Raw genomic sequence first — 16997 nt, forward strand, 5'->3', positions numbered from 1 at the left:
TAAATGAGCAGTGGCGGAAGCACAGAAGGCATTGGCCTTCGATGTGCTTTGTGGCGGAATTGGAGCATGGGAAGGGTTGAGTATCGGGGGGCTAAGCTTGCGCGCTGGCCGCCCCTAGGTTCGGGGGTCCCCTTAAGGGGCCGTGTGGATGCGGAGCCTGATTGAAGGCCCGCATTTCCGGGAGGCAGGATAACCCAACAGAGGCGGACGCCCAGTAGGGTTAATCCACTACGCCTCCTCCCATTATTCAGCCTGCCATTGCATCCGGGTTGAGGTGGGCTATTAGCCGAAGTCACCTGTTGAGGGGCAGGCTGGATCCGGGGCTGCCTTGTGGTCGGCTGATCACAAGAGGGCTATATTCCCTTCCTATGTCTGCCATGCTCAAGTTGTTAATAAAGGCTGTGGCCAAATTCTAATGCCAAAGGTTGTGTACCAGTGTCTTCTTCAAGCAATGATATTTCCCTGCAAGGCAAAAAGCCCCGGGAGACTTACCTGCTGGGGCCATTGCCGCGGCGGGAACAAGCGCGACGGAGACACTGGGGAGCTGGAAGGGAAACTACCTTTCCCAGCTGCCCCGGGAATCGCGCATGCGCGCGAGCGGGAGGGGGTTGGCGGGGGGCCGGCTATTAAAGGAGCGGCCGTTGTTGCTCGGCCTCTTCCCGCTCCTACGGCCCCTGGGAACACGTACCCACCCACCCTTCCCTTGGTTTAAAAAAAAAAATGTTTGAAATATTATTGAAACGAGTTGTGGAAGAATACGAGGTTGGAAGAAACACAGTGGAACATGGTTATATGTTATGTTTATCTTTTATTGTCACAGCCAGCGGAATTGGAGCATGGGAAGGGTTGAGTATCGGGGGGCTAAGCTTGCGCGCTGGCCGCCCCTAGGTTCGGGGGTCCCCTTAAGGGGCCGTGTGGATGCGGAGCCTGATTGAAGGCCCGCATTTCCGGGAGGCAGGATAACCCAACAGAGGCGGACGCCCAGTAGGGTTAATCCACTACGCCTCCTCCCATTATTCAGCCTGCCATTGCATCCGGGTTGAGGTGGGCTATTAGCCGAAGTCACCTGTTGAGGGGCAGGCTGGATCCGGGGCTGCCTTGTGGTCGGCTGATCACAAGAGGGCTATATTCCCTTCCCATGTCTGCCATGCTCAAGTTGTTAATAAAGGCTGTGGCCAAATTCTAATGCCAAAGGTTGTGTACCAGTGTCTTCTTCAAGCAATGATATTTCCCTGCAAGGCAATAACATTTGTTTCTACAGTACATTGCAGCATTTTCCTCCCTGCTTGCGTGTCCAGGAGTGGTGATTCTTCTCTCTTGAAGAGTTAAACATTCTTGATGATTTTGCAAGAAAGGATTATTTCAGAAATCTTCTTGAAAGGAAACATGTCAGAATTTAACTAACTTTGGGTCTTAGCTAATTTTGGATCTTCCATTTTCATGCAGTATTTGGCTAATTTTGCAAGGAGAGTATCTCCTAGAAAATAGTAGTACTAGGATTAGTAGTAACTCCAGATTGACACAAACTGGAAAATTTTGGTTCTATTCAGGTTCAGGGTGTTCTTGAACTGAATACTCACACAAAACCTAGACCAAAGGCCAATAATGAACTGACCAGTTTGGGCTGATCCATTGTGCTCCCCACCCCTCCTAGCGAAGGGAAGTGAAAGGGACTGCTAACATGGCTGCCAGATATGTCAGGCTGACAAGAGATGGGAAAGCTCACCCTTCTGTCAGGATTCAAGCCATTTCAGTGATTGCTTTTGTGCCAGCCCCTCTCCCAGAAGTGGGAGGAAGCAAACTGAACTGCTAAAATGGCTGCCAGCCAGTCCCATCTGACAAAAGAAAGGCGTACCTGTCAGCTGTTAGGCTTAAATCAGTGATAGTCCTTTAAATCCTTTATCTGGCTTCCCTCATGCTGCTTCAGATCAATATGGCTCCTCACCTGAATCTATGATAATTTAATGCTATTCACAGATCTTATCAGCTGTCTTAGCTATCTCAGCTATAGTCACCCAGTTACTTATGCATCTTGACCATAATCAGCCCTTCCTGGCAACTAACCCCACTCCTATATGTAGCATTGAGGAAGTTATGTTTCACTGTATCTGAAGAAGTGTGCTTGCACACAAAAGCTTATACCTTGGGCATTTCCACAAATTAGTAAAAATAGCATCATGCATGTGAAATAGCAAAGCGTGACATTATATCGCCCCTCCTGGCCCTCCTCACCTTTTAGCTGTCTTGCCTTTGTCTGCCTTCTTTTTTTACGTCTTACCCTCCTCAACTGCAACTGAAATTGGTGGAAGAGAGCAGTTTGCCTTATCCACATTGCACTTCCATCTGTCAATCAATTCAGGCAACCAGTCCCCTTCCTCCATGTTCTGATGCAGTTTAAACATCCTGCAATGTCTACTTCTTTTTTGAAATCATACTAATCAGTTGCAACACCAATGCATAGTATCATAGATGCATAGTGCTTTTGAATGCCACCCCTTAAGGGATCATGAGAAGGCTTTACATGAAGGGCCTTATTAGGAGGCTTTGGCTACGGCACTCATTGAAGTCAATGGCATCATCATCTTTATACAGCTGTCGCTGTATAAACATAAAAAGCTAAGGCCTAAGTGGGTGGAGTCTTTCAATTCAGCAACAACCTATGTGGGAAGCCTTAAGTGTTTCTTCTCTACCACAACCCTGTCCAAAGTAACCCTTTCTGCCTGGGGAGCTGATCTTTATACTCTGCAGATGAGCTATAATTGCAGAAGCTATCCAGGCCCCACCTGGAGGTTGGCTACCCCTGGGCTGGAAATATTTCTGGAGGTTTGGAGATGGGACTTCAAAATCGTACAATGCCTCAGAGTCCAATTTTCAAAGGAGCCATTTTTGCCTGCAGTTGGGAGGGAGTGGTGCAGGTGTGTCCCTCCTGGGCTATCAACTATGGCCAGCCTTTACCATTAACTGTTTGTATCCTGGAGTGCAGACAGACAGATCAGCAACAGTCCTGTGAGTCTGGAAAGTGCAGGAAGATCTAAATAAATATTGACAGTCTGAAACTGTAAATAGTGAATAAGTAAATGGCTGGAGAGACAAGGGAATTGAATTGACTCTTTCCAACCTTGGCATGGCAAATAAAAAACCAGTATAAAAAACCTTACTATGGTCAAGACTGCTGTACCCAGAGAGTCTTCCTCTTAGGGTTGCCAGCTTCTGTGTGGGGCACCTCCCACATGGGAGTCTTCTATGGGGAGAGGAAGGGAAGATTATTGGAAAGTGCTTTGAGACACCTGAGGCCTGCTGGGTCACTGTGGCCCATTCCCAGTTCTCTCAGACCTCTCACAGCCCCACATCCCTCGCAGGTTGTCTATTAAGGAGAGGCGAAGGAAAAAGGTGTTTGTAAACTGCTTTGAGACTCCTTTGGGTAGTAAACAACAGGGTACAAAAATCCAGTTCTTCTTCTAAGGAGCAACCGTGAAAGAAGCATGTAGACACATAACATTTTATCAACAGTGAAAAATGGAGACAGAAGGAACAGGGTGGACACCAGTGTACTGTGACTACCCCACGTGTATTAGGGCAGGGGGACATTTTGGTGTATTTGGCCTAATTCACACAAGAAGGGAAATGATGCAGAACAGGGAGGAATTAGTTGCCATGTAATCTCCCCCTAAGAAGAGTCTCCAGTCTGATTTTCCCTTCACATATCTGAAGACATGGCTCTGGAAAGCTCATCTGTAACCACTATGCCACAATTCCCAAAGGTTAGTCCTCTCCCACACTCAACGAATATAGCAAACCACAGGTTCTTGACACCCATCTCTCCACACCCATGCCCTCATTTGCCACCACAACCTCCCACACAACACACACATTCAAGCCCATGCCCTTACAGACTGGACAACTCCTCCCCTTCCCCTTCCCACTGCCAAGCTTCATGAGGATTCATCAGGAGAGCTTTAAACTAAAGCCACTAGGGGAAGGAGACGATCAACATAGGGAGTGTATGGAAGGAAAACGATCGGAGGCAGCCCAACCGACAAGGCCAGCTCATAGGGAACCAAAAGTAAAAGGATTCAGACGTCTTTATACTAATGCCCGAAGCATAGGCAATAAAAAGGAAGAGCTGGAACTTCTCATGCTGATGGAAAGGTATGATCTAGTAGGCATCACAGAAACTTGGTGGAATGATTCTCATGACTGGAATGTAATGGTGGATGGATATGAACTGTTCAGAAAAAACAGAATAGATCGAAGAGGTGGAGGAGTGGCACTGTATGTGAGGAAAGGGTTTACCAGTCAGGAAATTCTAGTGAAGGAGAGCATATCTACAGTGGAAAGCATCTGGGTGAAAATAAGCGAGGGGAAAACAAACAGTGTGGTGGTTGGTGTCTGCTACCGACTGCCTGACCAACGAGAGGATGTGGATGCTGCACTTTGTGAGCAGCTTGAGAAAATATCCAAGTGGCAGGACATTGTCATCATGGGTGACTTCAATTTCCCAGATGTGTGCTGGGAAACAAACTCTGCGAAGTGTCCTCAGTCCTGCAAGTTTCTGACCTGCCTGGCTGACAATTTCATTTATCAAATGGTAGATGAACCTACAAGAGGTTCAGCCATACTGGACTTAATACTGACCAACAGGCAAGAGTTGGTGGATGAGGTGAAGGAGGTGGGGACCCTAGGGGGAAGTGACCATGTCCTCATAGAATTCCTTTTGAGATGGGGAGCCAAGGAAGCTTGTAGCCAGACGCGGATGTTGGATTTTCGTAGGGCAAACTTTAATAAACTCAGAGATATGATGAGTGTCATACCATGGACGAGAATGCTGGAAGGGAAGGGAGCATGTGAAGGGTGGGCGCTACTCAAACAAGAGCTATTGCATGCTCAATCAATGACTATCCCAGAAAGACGAAAACACTGCAGGAGCTCAAAGAAGTTTATTTGGATGAACAGAGAACTTCAAGAGGAACTAAGAAAGAAAAGGAAAATGTTCAGGAAATGGAGGGAAGGACAGAGCTCTAAAGAAGAGTACCTACAGGTTACTAGGCACTGTAGATCAATCATAAGAAAGGCCAAAGCTGAGAGTGAGCTAAGATTGGCCAGGGAAGCCCATTGTAACAAGAAAAGATTTTTCAGTTATGTGAGGAGCAAACATAAAGTAAAGGAGGCAATAGGCCTACTGTTGGGTGCGGATGGACAAACTCTAACAGAAGATACAGAGAAAGCAGAAAGGCTTAGTGCCTATTTTACATCTGTTTTTTCCCACAGGTCAAAGTGTTTAGGCACATCTAGAGATGGCCATAGCCAAAGGACAGTGTCTGGGTGGCAGGTTAACATGGATAGAGAGGTTGTCGAGAGGCATTTAGCAGCACTGGATGAGTTCAAATCCCCTGGTCCGGATGAAATGCACCCGAGAGTACTCAAAGAACTTTCCAGAGAACTTGCACAGCCCTTGTCCATCATCTTCGGAACCTCTTTAAGGACTGGAGATGTCCCAGAGGACTGGAAGAGAGCAAATGTTATTCCGATCTTCAAAAAAGGGAGGAAGGATGACCCGGGAAACTACAGACCAGTGAGTCTGACCTCTGTTGTGGGGAAGATAATGGAGCAGATATTAAAGGGAGCGATCTGCAAACATCTGGAGGACAATTTGGTGATCCAAGGAAGTCAGCATGGATTTGTCTCTAACAGGTCCTGCCAGACCAACCTAGTTTCCTTTATTGACCAAGTAACAGGTTTGCTGGATCGGGGAAATTCGGTTGATGTCATTTACTTGTATTTTAGTAAAGCTTTTGACAAGGTTCCCCATGATGTTCTGATGGATAAGTTGAAGGACTGCAATCTGGATTTTCAGATAGTCAGGTGGATAGGGAATTGGTTAGAGAACCGCACTCAAAGAGTTGTTGTCAATGATGTTTCATCAGACTGGAGAGAGGTGAGTAGCGGGGTACCTCAGGGCTCGGTCCTCGGCCCGGTACTTTTTAACATATTTATTAATAATCTAGATGAGGGGGTGGAGGGACTACTCATCAAGTTTGCAAATGACACCAAATTGGGAGGACTGGCAAATACTCCGGAAGATAGAGACAGAGTTCAACGAGATCTGAACACAATGGAAAAATGGGCAAATGAGAACAAGATGCAATTTAATAAAGATAAGTGTAAAGTTCTGCATCTTCATAAAAAAAATGAAAAGCATGCCTACTGGATGGGGGATACGCTTCTAGGTAACACTGTATGTGAATGAGACCTTGGGGTACTTGTGGATTGTAAACTAAACATGAGCAGGCAGTGTGATGCAGCGGTAAAAAAGGCAAATGCCATTTTGGGCTGTATCAACAGAAGCATCCCATCAAAATCAAAGATCCCATAGTCCCATTGTATACGGCACTGGTCAGACCACACCTGGAGTACTGTGTGCAGTTCTGGAGGCCTCACTTCAAGAAGGATGTAGATAAAATTAAAAGGGTACAGAGGAGAGCGACGAAGATGATCTGGGGCCAAGGGACCAAGCCCTATGAAGATAGGTTGAGGGACTTGGGAATGTTCAGCCTGGAGAAAAGGAGGTTGAGAGGGGACATGATAGCCCTCTTTAAGTATTTGAAAGGTTGTCACTTGGAGGAGGGCAGGATGCTGTTTCTGTTGGCTGCAGAGGAGAGGACACGCAGTAATGGGTTTAAACTTCAAGTACAACGATATAGGCTAGATATCAGGAAAAAGATTTTCACAGTCAGAGTAGTTCAGCAGTGGAATAGGCTGCCTAAGGAGGTGGTGAGCTCCCCCTCACTGGCAGTCTTCAAGCAAAGGTTGGGTACACACTTTTCTTGGATGCTTTAGGATGCTTAGGGCTAATCCTGCGTTGAGCAAGGGGTTGGACTAGATGGCCTGTATGGCCCCTTCCAACTCTATGATTCTATGATTCTATGATTCTAAGCTCTAGCACCCATTGTATTCTTGGATACAACATGGTTTGCCCCTAGTAACAGGAATGTCAATTTCAGATTATAATGGGAATATCATGGACATGGGGGGTAGGGGTTTGAGGTACAGCCTCCAAACATTCAGGGTAGCTCCCGGAGGCTATTCCCTGACTCCAAATTTCAAAATGGTTGGTCCAAAGGATCCATGTCTAGTGGCTCCCAAAGAGGGTTCCCCATCCCTCCATTATATCCATTGGATACAACTCCATTATATCCAATGGAGACTAACCCTAAACCTAACCCTAACAGTAAACCTAATCCTAAACCATAACCATAAACACTAACCCTAAACCCTAACTGTAAACACTAATGCTAACCCTCACCCTAAACTTAACTTAACCTAAACTTAACCTTAACCCTAAACTATTAGACTAAACCCAAACCCATACCCTAACCTAAACCCTAACTCTAACCATAACCCACAACCTAAACCCTAAGACATAACCATAACCCTAACCATGAATCTTAAACCTCAGCCCTAACCCTTAACCCTAACACTAATCATAATGCTAACTCCAAGCCTAATGCTAAATTTCAAACATATACCCAACCCTAAAACTAAACCCTAACCCTATACCCTAACCCTAATTCTAACCCTAACTCTCCCAATTAAACCTAAAGTTTAAAACTAAACTTAACCTTAACCCTTTAAAGGGCCCACCTTCCTCAAATCTTCCCAAGGCTGCAGAGAAGTCTCTCTCCACTGCCTCAGAGGAGAGTGCTGGGAAGAAAGACACCATCAAGAAACTATTCCAGAGGCTCAACTGTTTGTTGGTATCCACCACCACCCAAAGCAGATGCTGCTTGGCTGGGGGAGCCTACAAGTGGGGGGAATGGTGTGAGGCCTGGTGTCCTCTAACATGCTGATATCACACAGACCCTGCTCCTCTCCCAGCAGCCTCTGCTTTAAAAGGTAAGTCATCACCACACCAGCTTGCATTTAATATATTTGCAATGATGATTTTATAAAATGTTGAATTGTATATTTGCATTTGTTGTAACCTGCCCTGAGTCCTTGGGGAAGGGTGGGCTAAAAGCACAATAAAATAATTTTAAAACACTGTAATCACTAAAGCTGCAGCCTGTTTCACTCCACTTGATTCTCAATGTATTTCTTTGTGTACCTCCCTCCCCCCCCCCCCCGGGGCTGTCTCTTCTTACTCTTAGGGCTGCAAAGATTCACTGTGCCATCTCCTGGATCCAATCTATTTAAAAGTATACATAGACTATTTTTTCAGGGATGTCACACTTTCCTATCAGAGGACACAGCTGTATTTCTTCTTCATTCCTGGCTACTTTTCAAAATGACTGAAGCTATGCTATTTAAGTTGGAGAGAAATAGTGGCTATGTAAGAATGTCCATATGACAGCAAAGAAAGAAGGAAAGAGGAAGATGTATATTCTAAAGGGTGGTAGAATCAGTTTGAACCCAAATTTGCTGTATTGTGAAGGATTTGTTTTCAAGGCAGAGTGTTTAGTCTTTACTCAGAGCTACTCATAAGAGAACAAGGCAATTTTAATGTGAAAATGTTTTAGATAGACCCCAAAAATGTCTCTTAATGTACTCAGAAACATTACACATTTGTGATGGATATGCCCATCCATCCCCGATAAATTGCCTGGCTTGTTTGAATGTTGGTGCAACATGGATCACCTTGCTTATGCATTTCTAATACAGGCATTGAGAATCCACCTTTTTTTGCATTTGGTTATATATCTTTGGTTACATAATATGTCAAGTAAATTCATTGGCAAATAACCCCATTTTCGAAAGCCAATGCTACAGTTCAGTGCTTTAAACAGATGGAAATTATTGTTTGGGTGATCTCACTTCATTACCTCCAGTGAAAAGGAGCTTGTACCTCACAGTGAGTGATGTGCTAAATCACAGAAGAGAGTCAACCCAGGGAAGAGAGAGAAAAAATATGTTCCCTTCAAAATGTACACCAATGATGAGGTGTGAAACGAAAGCTATAGGAGATAAGCTGCCTTGAAAGAGTGGGTTTGACTCAGCATGCATGTTTGCTGAGATTATTGAGCTTCATATTTGGAAACGTTACTCTATTCAAATAAGCAAACAGTGCTTTTGAATAAGGGAGAACTGTTAGGGGCAGGGGGTATATAACAGCCTGTAGATTCTTTGTTTTTGCTGCCTAAAACTACCCTACTACTGCAAGTATTGATTTATGCTGTCGTTACTTCTAGGGTATGCAGACAGATTTTAAACAAAAATATTTGGTTCTTTCATTTGGATATTGTGCCTAAGTGTTTTATAGCTGTATATCTAAAATGCTAATATATAAGGCCTGGATCCATTTTGTATGTAAAGTTTTGAGAACTCTACAATAAATGTAGAAGATACTCAATGAAACCAATGACATAGCCCTCCCCCATTAGTCTCTTAAAACATTTTAAAAATTGTCTATGGTCCTATTCAATCTAGTAAAATTACTTCAGCTTAGAATCTGTCTGAGAACAATATTGATAGAGGAGTAGCAGACCAGCTCCAAGATTTGTTGCATGACATCCTTGTCCACCAGATCAATGATCACTAAGCCAAACTGATATCAATCTACTGGTCTGAGTGTAATTTTGACCAAAAGAGATGTGAGCACACGCAGAAGTAAAAATAATAGATGAACCATTATGAGTAGAATTGGACATTAACTAATCTTAACTAATTAACCGCATGTCATTCCATATGTGAGATTTCCATTAGTAACATATCAGTTCTGCACTAGTATAGTTATTTTTGTTGTTGTTATTAGCACTATCAAACAATTCTGGAAGTCATAGTTGGGTGAGGAAGTAGAGCACAAGATCAGTTGCCATCCCTGAATGTCCTCAGTAAAGAAAGACTATTAAACCAGTTTAAGTCAATATAGCACAGGGAGCCCATTACAACAAGGACAGAGAACCAGAGTCTCAGAGTATAAGCTAGCTGTTATGCAACAGGATTTCAAAAGAGAAAATAGGACTGGGTCTGTCATGAGTTTTCACTTTTTAGTTTTCTGCAATTGCTTTGGAAGACTCTAGAAGCATTTCCTTAAGTGATGCTTAGTAATTTACATTCTACTTAAATCTCCAAGTGGATGAGCACATTATTTTTACAAAGCTGATATTTGTGACTCTCCTCATTTGATGAGAACATAGGGTACATTTGAAAATAAAAAAAACTGCTTGCTCCTCTGATGGTTTTTGATTGCGAAATTCTATCAGGAATGGGAATTTGCATAGAGAACTAATATTGTGAATTATTGGATGGATTTACATCAATTGTGAAATTACTGATCTCCAAGGGAGGGCAGGATTCCTCTCCACCAATAGGAACCATATATTTTCTCCCCTTAAGTTTATTACAGTGCCTTTGAGAAAACATAATAACTTAAATCAAATACGCTTGACTTTGCAAGAGCGATAGTTGCTGTAAGTGGACAGCCTGAGACCCAATGGAAGGGGAGCAAGTAGTGGCAATGGGAGCTTGTTGGGTTTTTTGTTTGTTTCCTTCTCTCTGTTGGGGGCCATGGAGCCAAAGGCAATCACCCCCAGCACAGGCTCCAACTCCTGAGCCTGTTCTATGGGGTTTCCCTGGGCTTATCAGAAATTCTTGAAAGTAATTCTGAGAGCTGCTAGAGTGATGTACTGTAGCACTGTTAATGCTTGGTCTCACATCGTTGGTATAGCTTAAAGTCTGGTCATGTTTTGGGATGAATGTATTGCCTTTTAGATCCTAGACTCTTTTCTCTAGATAAAATGTCTCTGGTAAGACATGATGCAGGGGCCAAGAGATTCTAATTCTAATTAGGAATGGGCACAGTCAGCTGATGAACTAAAGTTTATCATGAATTTTGGCTGATTCATGACTCAATAAGCAATGCTCATAAACTGAAGAACTGCCATGACCATCTATGACTTTTGATGGAGTTTATGGTAGTTTATGCATAAAAAATAGCTGAGAGGCAAAGAGCTACCCAAAGATCAGTTGTTTGGAAACCCCTGCTTTCTGCTCCCCACACAAAGCTACAGGGAGCAGAAAGCAAGGATTTAAATTTCACATGGCTCACAAATCAATAAATGGTTAGGTATGTGAACCAGCAAATCCATTTGTAATGAACCAAACTGAAAAACTTCCAGAAGTACAGGCAGGATTTCGAAGAGGCAGAGGAACTAGAGATCAAATTGCCAACATACGCTGGATCATGGAGAAAGCTAGGGAGTACCAGAAGAACGTCTACTTCTGCTTCATTGACTATGCTAAAGCCTTTGATTGTGTGGAGCACAACAAATTGTGGCAAGTTCTTAAAGAGATGGGAATACCAGAGCATCTTATTTGTCTCTTGAGAAATTTATATGCAGGTCAAGAAGCAACAGTGAGAACTGAACATGGGATCACTGACTGGTTCAAAATTGAGAAAGGAGTTCGGCAAGGCTGTATACTGTCGCCTTGCCTATTTAACTTGTATGCAGAGCACATCATGAGAAATGCGGGATTAGAGGAGTCACAAATTGGGATCAAGATTGCAGGGAGAAATATCAACAACCTCAGATACGCAGATGATACCACTCTAATGGCAGAAAGTGAAGAGGAACTAAAGAGCCTGTTGATGCGGGTGAAGGAGGAGAGTGCAAAAGTTGGCTTGAAACTCAACATCAAGAAAACAAAGATCATGGCATCCGGCCCTCTCAATTCCTGCCAAATAGATGGGGAAGAAATGGAGATAGTGACAGATTTTATTTTCCTGGGCTCCAAGATCACTGCAGATGGGGACTGCAGCAAAGAAATTAAAAGACGCTTGCTCCTGGGGAGGAAAGCTATGGCAAATCTAGACAGCATCCTAAAAAGCAGAGACATCACCCTGCCAACAAAAGTGTGTTTAGTCAAGGCTATGGTATTCCCAGTTGCAATGTATGGCTGTGAAAGTTGGACCATAAGGAAGGCCGAGCGTCAAAGAATTGAGGCTTTTGAACTCTGGTGCTGGAGAAGACTCTTGCGAGTCCCTTGGACTGCAAGGCGAACAAACCGGTCAGTCCTAGAGGAGATCAACCCTGACTGCTCTTTAGAAGGCCAGATCCTGAAGATGAAACTCAAATACTTTGGCCACCTCATGAGAAGGAAGGACTCCCTGGAGAAGAGCCTAATGCTGGGAGCGATCGAGGGCAAAAGAAGAAGGGGACGACAGAGAATGAGGTGGCTGGATGGAGTCACTGAAGCAGTAGGTGCAAACTTAAATGGACTCCAGGGAATGGTAGAGGACAGGAAGGCCTGGAGGATCATTGTCCATGGGGTCGCGATGGGTCGGACACGACTTCGCACATAACAACAACAAACTGCAAAAATGTAATTTGTGCCCATCCTCAATTCTAATTGGTAAAGTGATTGCTCAGGTAAAGGTTACCCTGTTTAGCCATTGGCAGTCTTTCAACAGAGGCATCTGCTCCAGATCCCATGCTACGCCTCTTTTTCTTTTTTGAGGCAAAAGGCTTTCCATTCATACATACATTCATTACTTTATTCAGCTCTTTCAGGACCTCATACCACCAGGTTGGGGCCAGGACTGAAAAGGCCCTGCCTCTGGTCAATGCCAGGCATACTTCATGGGGACCAGAAACAACCAACAGATTCAGACACACAGAGCAGAGAGCTCTGAAGCATAAGGAGACAAGTGGTCCCTCAGATAAACTGGGCCCAGGCCGTAGATGTCCTTAAATGTGAGAACCAAAACCTTAAACCTGATCCTGAGCTAACCAGTAACTAGTACAGCTGCCTCAGCACAGGCTGGATATGAGATTTCCATGATGACCTTGTGAGTATCCTAGCAGCTGGATTTTGGACCAGTTGCAATTTCCAGGTCAGAGATAAGTGCAGGCCTTCATAAAGCAAGTTACAGAAGTCTAATCTGGAAGTGACCATTGATCACAGTGGCCAAGTGGTCTGGGAACTGGTAGGGTGATAAAACACCACTTGGCCTACTCTTGTGACCTGAGCCTCAATAGAAAGGGGGACATTAAAGATCACCATTAAGTTTCTGGCGGTAAGTACACCTGTAAGCTGCACCCTATCCAGGGTGGGTAAATGCGCTTCCTGGTCCTGCCCCCTTCTACCCAGCCATAGGACCTCCATCTTAGAAGGGTTGAGTTTCAGGCAAGTCAGCCTGAGCCATCCAGAAATCTCTTCCAGACATCTGGCAAATGTTTCCGGGGGGGGGGGTGTCCAGCCAGTTCACAATCAGGAGATAGAGCTGGGTGTCATCCACATACTGATGACAACCCAGCCAGAAACTCTGGACCAGCTGTGCCAGAGGACACCTGTAGATGTTTAAAATTTTTTAGGGGAGATTATCTCCCCCTGCGGCATCCCACAGGGGAGCATGAAGGGATGTAATAACTCCTTCCCCACTTCTACCCTCTGTGACCGGTTCTGGAGAAAAGAGACTAGCCACTGTAAAGCCATCCCACTGATCCCCATCCCAGCGAGGCAGTGAGCTAACAACTCATGATTGACCACATCAAATGTGGCCAACAGATCTAAAAGCACGAGGATAGTCAAACTGCCCTGATCCAGCTGGCACCAGAGATCATCCATCGAGGCGACCTGTGCAGTCTCCACTTGGTGGCCAGGATGAAAGCCTGACTAGCATGGGTCAAGGGACTAAGCTTTCTCCAAGAATGCCAGGAGCTGGTCCATGGTGGCCCTCTCAACCACCTCACCCAGAAACACTGAGACCAGGCAGTAGCTAGGGGGTCCAACGTATTCAGCTATTTTTTTTTTTCAGAAGAGGGTGAACTAGTGCCCCCTTAAGCCCTCTGGGGAACTCTCCGGATAGTAAGGAGGGTAGACAGAAGATGCTAGGGTAGACAGAAGATCTTAGGTTGCTTCTGCCTTAAAAAGCAACTGCTGTCATACAGAAGTAATGTGGTGTGCTGTATTATGGAGGGTTTTAGAGACAGCACTGGAAGTGGCAGAACACGTATGAAGTTCATAGCAATAATTAGTTTGACTGGGGGCTATGGAGAGGGATCAGCTCTGAGGGGATAATTTGACGAAGCTCTCAATACTTGTTTGCAGCACCCGCAGAAGGCTACCAACATCCTATCAATTTCACCTCTGCAATTTCTGTATTTGATTTCCAGCAATAGTTGTAGTCTTTCAGGTGGTTTGCAAGCAAAATCAGGCTTGGCCATGTTCCCTGATGCATTACATTTTGACAAATTAATTGACTTTTCTCTCACTAATTGTTCTCTTATCAGAGATGGCTCTGCTGCCACTGAATGGTTAGACGGCTGGTTGTAGTCCTTTATATATATAAAAATGGGGGACTTTCTATGGCCATTTTCCTTCCCTTCCAGGTGTTTGCTTTCCCCAGATCTTCATGCCTGCTCATTCCTTCTTGCCCCTAATGACAGTTTTTCAGTTTAAACATGATAACTGAAATCTTTCTAGCTTACCTCATGAGATCTTGGTAGCCACTTTAGATTGCTTAGAACAGTGGTCCCCAACCTTTTTCGAGCCAGGGACCAGTTGGGGGGGGAGAAGGAGGCCTGGGGACCGGGAGGGGGGTGAGAGGGAGGCAGGCGCTGTAGGTCTGCACCTGCGCATTTGCGCCCAACTGCACCTCCCCTCCAGCGTGATGCTCACTGTGCTGGGTCCCGGGAGCGATCACCCGCCGAAGTGGCTGACCCTCTTTTGCATGCTGAGCATTCCTCTGGGTAATGATAGGGCCCGCTGGAGGGAGGGAGGGAGGGAGAGAGAGAGAGAGAGAGAGAGAGAGAGAGATCTGCAATATCCAGCTTTTTGCAGACTCTGGGCATACAAAAGTCCCATTCAGTAAAAAGTTATTTCCCAGCTCCCTGGTCCAGAAGCCTCCACACCCTGCAGGCAAGCTCTTTCTGCATACTTTTTTGCTCTAACTCCGAGGAAGAAATCTTAAAGCTCAACCCACTCAGCACCCATCTTAGCAAAAAGAAAGACATTGATGAAGATATTCCAATTCCTCCCAGCCTCCGAGAAGCAACCAGCTGCTTAGAAAAACTTTGCCTCTGATCAGCTGTTCCCTGTGCCAGGGAGGGGGCAGAGAGGGAAGGCCGGAAGTAAGGGCAACTTGCCTTCAGGACTCCTGGCAAGCTGGTCAATGTGGAGGGAGTCACGGGGCAGGAGACGGGGCTGGCCTAAGGGCAAGGGCGTCTAACTTTCGGCAAGGAGTTGAGTGCTTTGCTGCGCTGTGCTGCGGGCACAAATAACTCCCCCCTCCCCCGCAGGACAGCGCTTGCTGCACCGGGCCCCAGGAGCAATTGTGCCACGGGGGGAGGTGCACCCGCTGGTACCGAGGGCTTCATGGCCTGGTACTGGGCCGCAGCCTGGGGGCTGGGGAAGTCTGGCTTAGACAATCCAAAATGGTAGCTGAAATCTCATGAGATGGCTCTGGAGAATCTCCCTCACTACCTGTTTGCTTTTGGTTGTTTAAGATTTGTATGCAAACCTAGAAGTTCCCAAAATGTAACTTGCCATTTTGTACAGTGGAAGTCATTTTCATAATTAGACGTAACATTAAAATTAATTGGCTAATGTGTAAACAGCATTAATGTCTATCAAGTAACACCGATGTCCCCTGAAAATACAGCAACGCCATTCCATTTTTTGTTTTGTAAAGCACCTGGTAGAGCCACAGATGAATGATGGCAAGGTAAACACAAGTTATTCCCATCATTGCTGTGTTTTAAACATTGGCAGAACTGACTGAGGAATGATCAAGAAGTAATTCTAACATCAACTGTTAACTGTCTGTAAGCAACCAGAGCTCTAAGAACTTCCGTCAACACTCAGTGGCCATTTCTTATATCTTGGCTTCGGTAAAAGTAGGCAAACGTCTTTGGTGCCGGTTCAATAAATGGGTCTCAATGCCTTTGTGTAATTAGATGCATATCATCTGCCAATATCACTGGGAAAAAATATCCTGGCTGTCAGTTTATTGGCACCATGTGTCACACTGAATGGGAAGTTACATAACCTTTTGCAAAAAGACTATTTTTCTCATACCATCATTTACTTGTCACATGCACTGGCCCAAATCTTCATTAGAGGCCTCAGTAAAATTAATCTCTTATTCATTCTGGCACCAGCCCAAGATTTAGTCATTTTTAGAAAGAACTTCCTAGTCTGCTATGGGAAATTGGGAAATTGCCAAAGCTTTGATTGCAGAACGCAGGGTGAGAATACCATGATATATGGGACATTAGTGAATTTATCAGTTTTGCTAAAAAGCAGGGCAACATCTTCAATCTGGCAAAATGGCACCCCCCCACCCCACTCTCCTGCCTTCATCAAGGTGCACAGTGATTAGTGCATGCTTAAGCATTTTGCAATCAAAGCCTTGGCAAATTCCTAGCATTTTAATATGGTGTGCTCACACATAAGTGTGCATATGATTGCAACCTTGAACATATGAAACCACCTTATCTTGTATCAGACCACTTGGTGTATTTAAAGGCTTTCTCAACCAGGTTTTTCTGAAACCCTTGGTTTCTTGACAGCCCTGGGAGGGTTTTCCAAATGGGTGGGAGTTATTATTATTTTTGTATTTGTTAAACATTTATCGGATGATATAACCAGATATGGTCATGTTAACCTGTTTCCCCCTCCCAAAAGAGCCAATGATGGGCCTTAATGGGGTGGGAAGGGGAGGGCCCCTGGCTGGATCTGCATACAGTTATGCTTCCCAAGCATATTCTGCATAATCATGACACTTCTGGGGTTTCTTGAAGTCTCAACAGTAAAAAAAGGTGAGAAAAGGTGGTGTAGTGGTTAAGAGCAGCAGCTTCTAATCTGTCAAGCCATGTTTTATTTCTCACTCCTCCACATGCAGCCAGCTGGAGGGGTCCTTGGGCTAGTCACAGTCCTGTTAGTAGCTGTTCTCACAAGTCACAACTCATTCTTCTTCTTAAAAAAGTGTTAATCTTTAGGATGCCACTGGTCTCCTTGTTCTTAAAAAACTTGCCTAGTCCTGTTCAGTTCTATAATAA

Source organism: Paroedura picta, chromosome 1 (genome assembly GCF_049243985.1).
Source record: "Paroedura picta isolate Pp20150507F chromosome 1, Ppicta_v3.0, whole genome shotgun sequence".
Taxonomy (NCBI): domain Eukaryota; kingdom Metazoa; phylum Chordata; class Lepidosauria; order Squamata; family Gekkonidae; genus Paroedura; species Paroedura picta.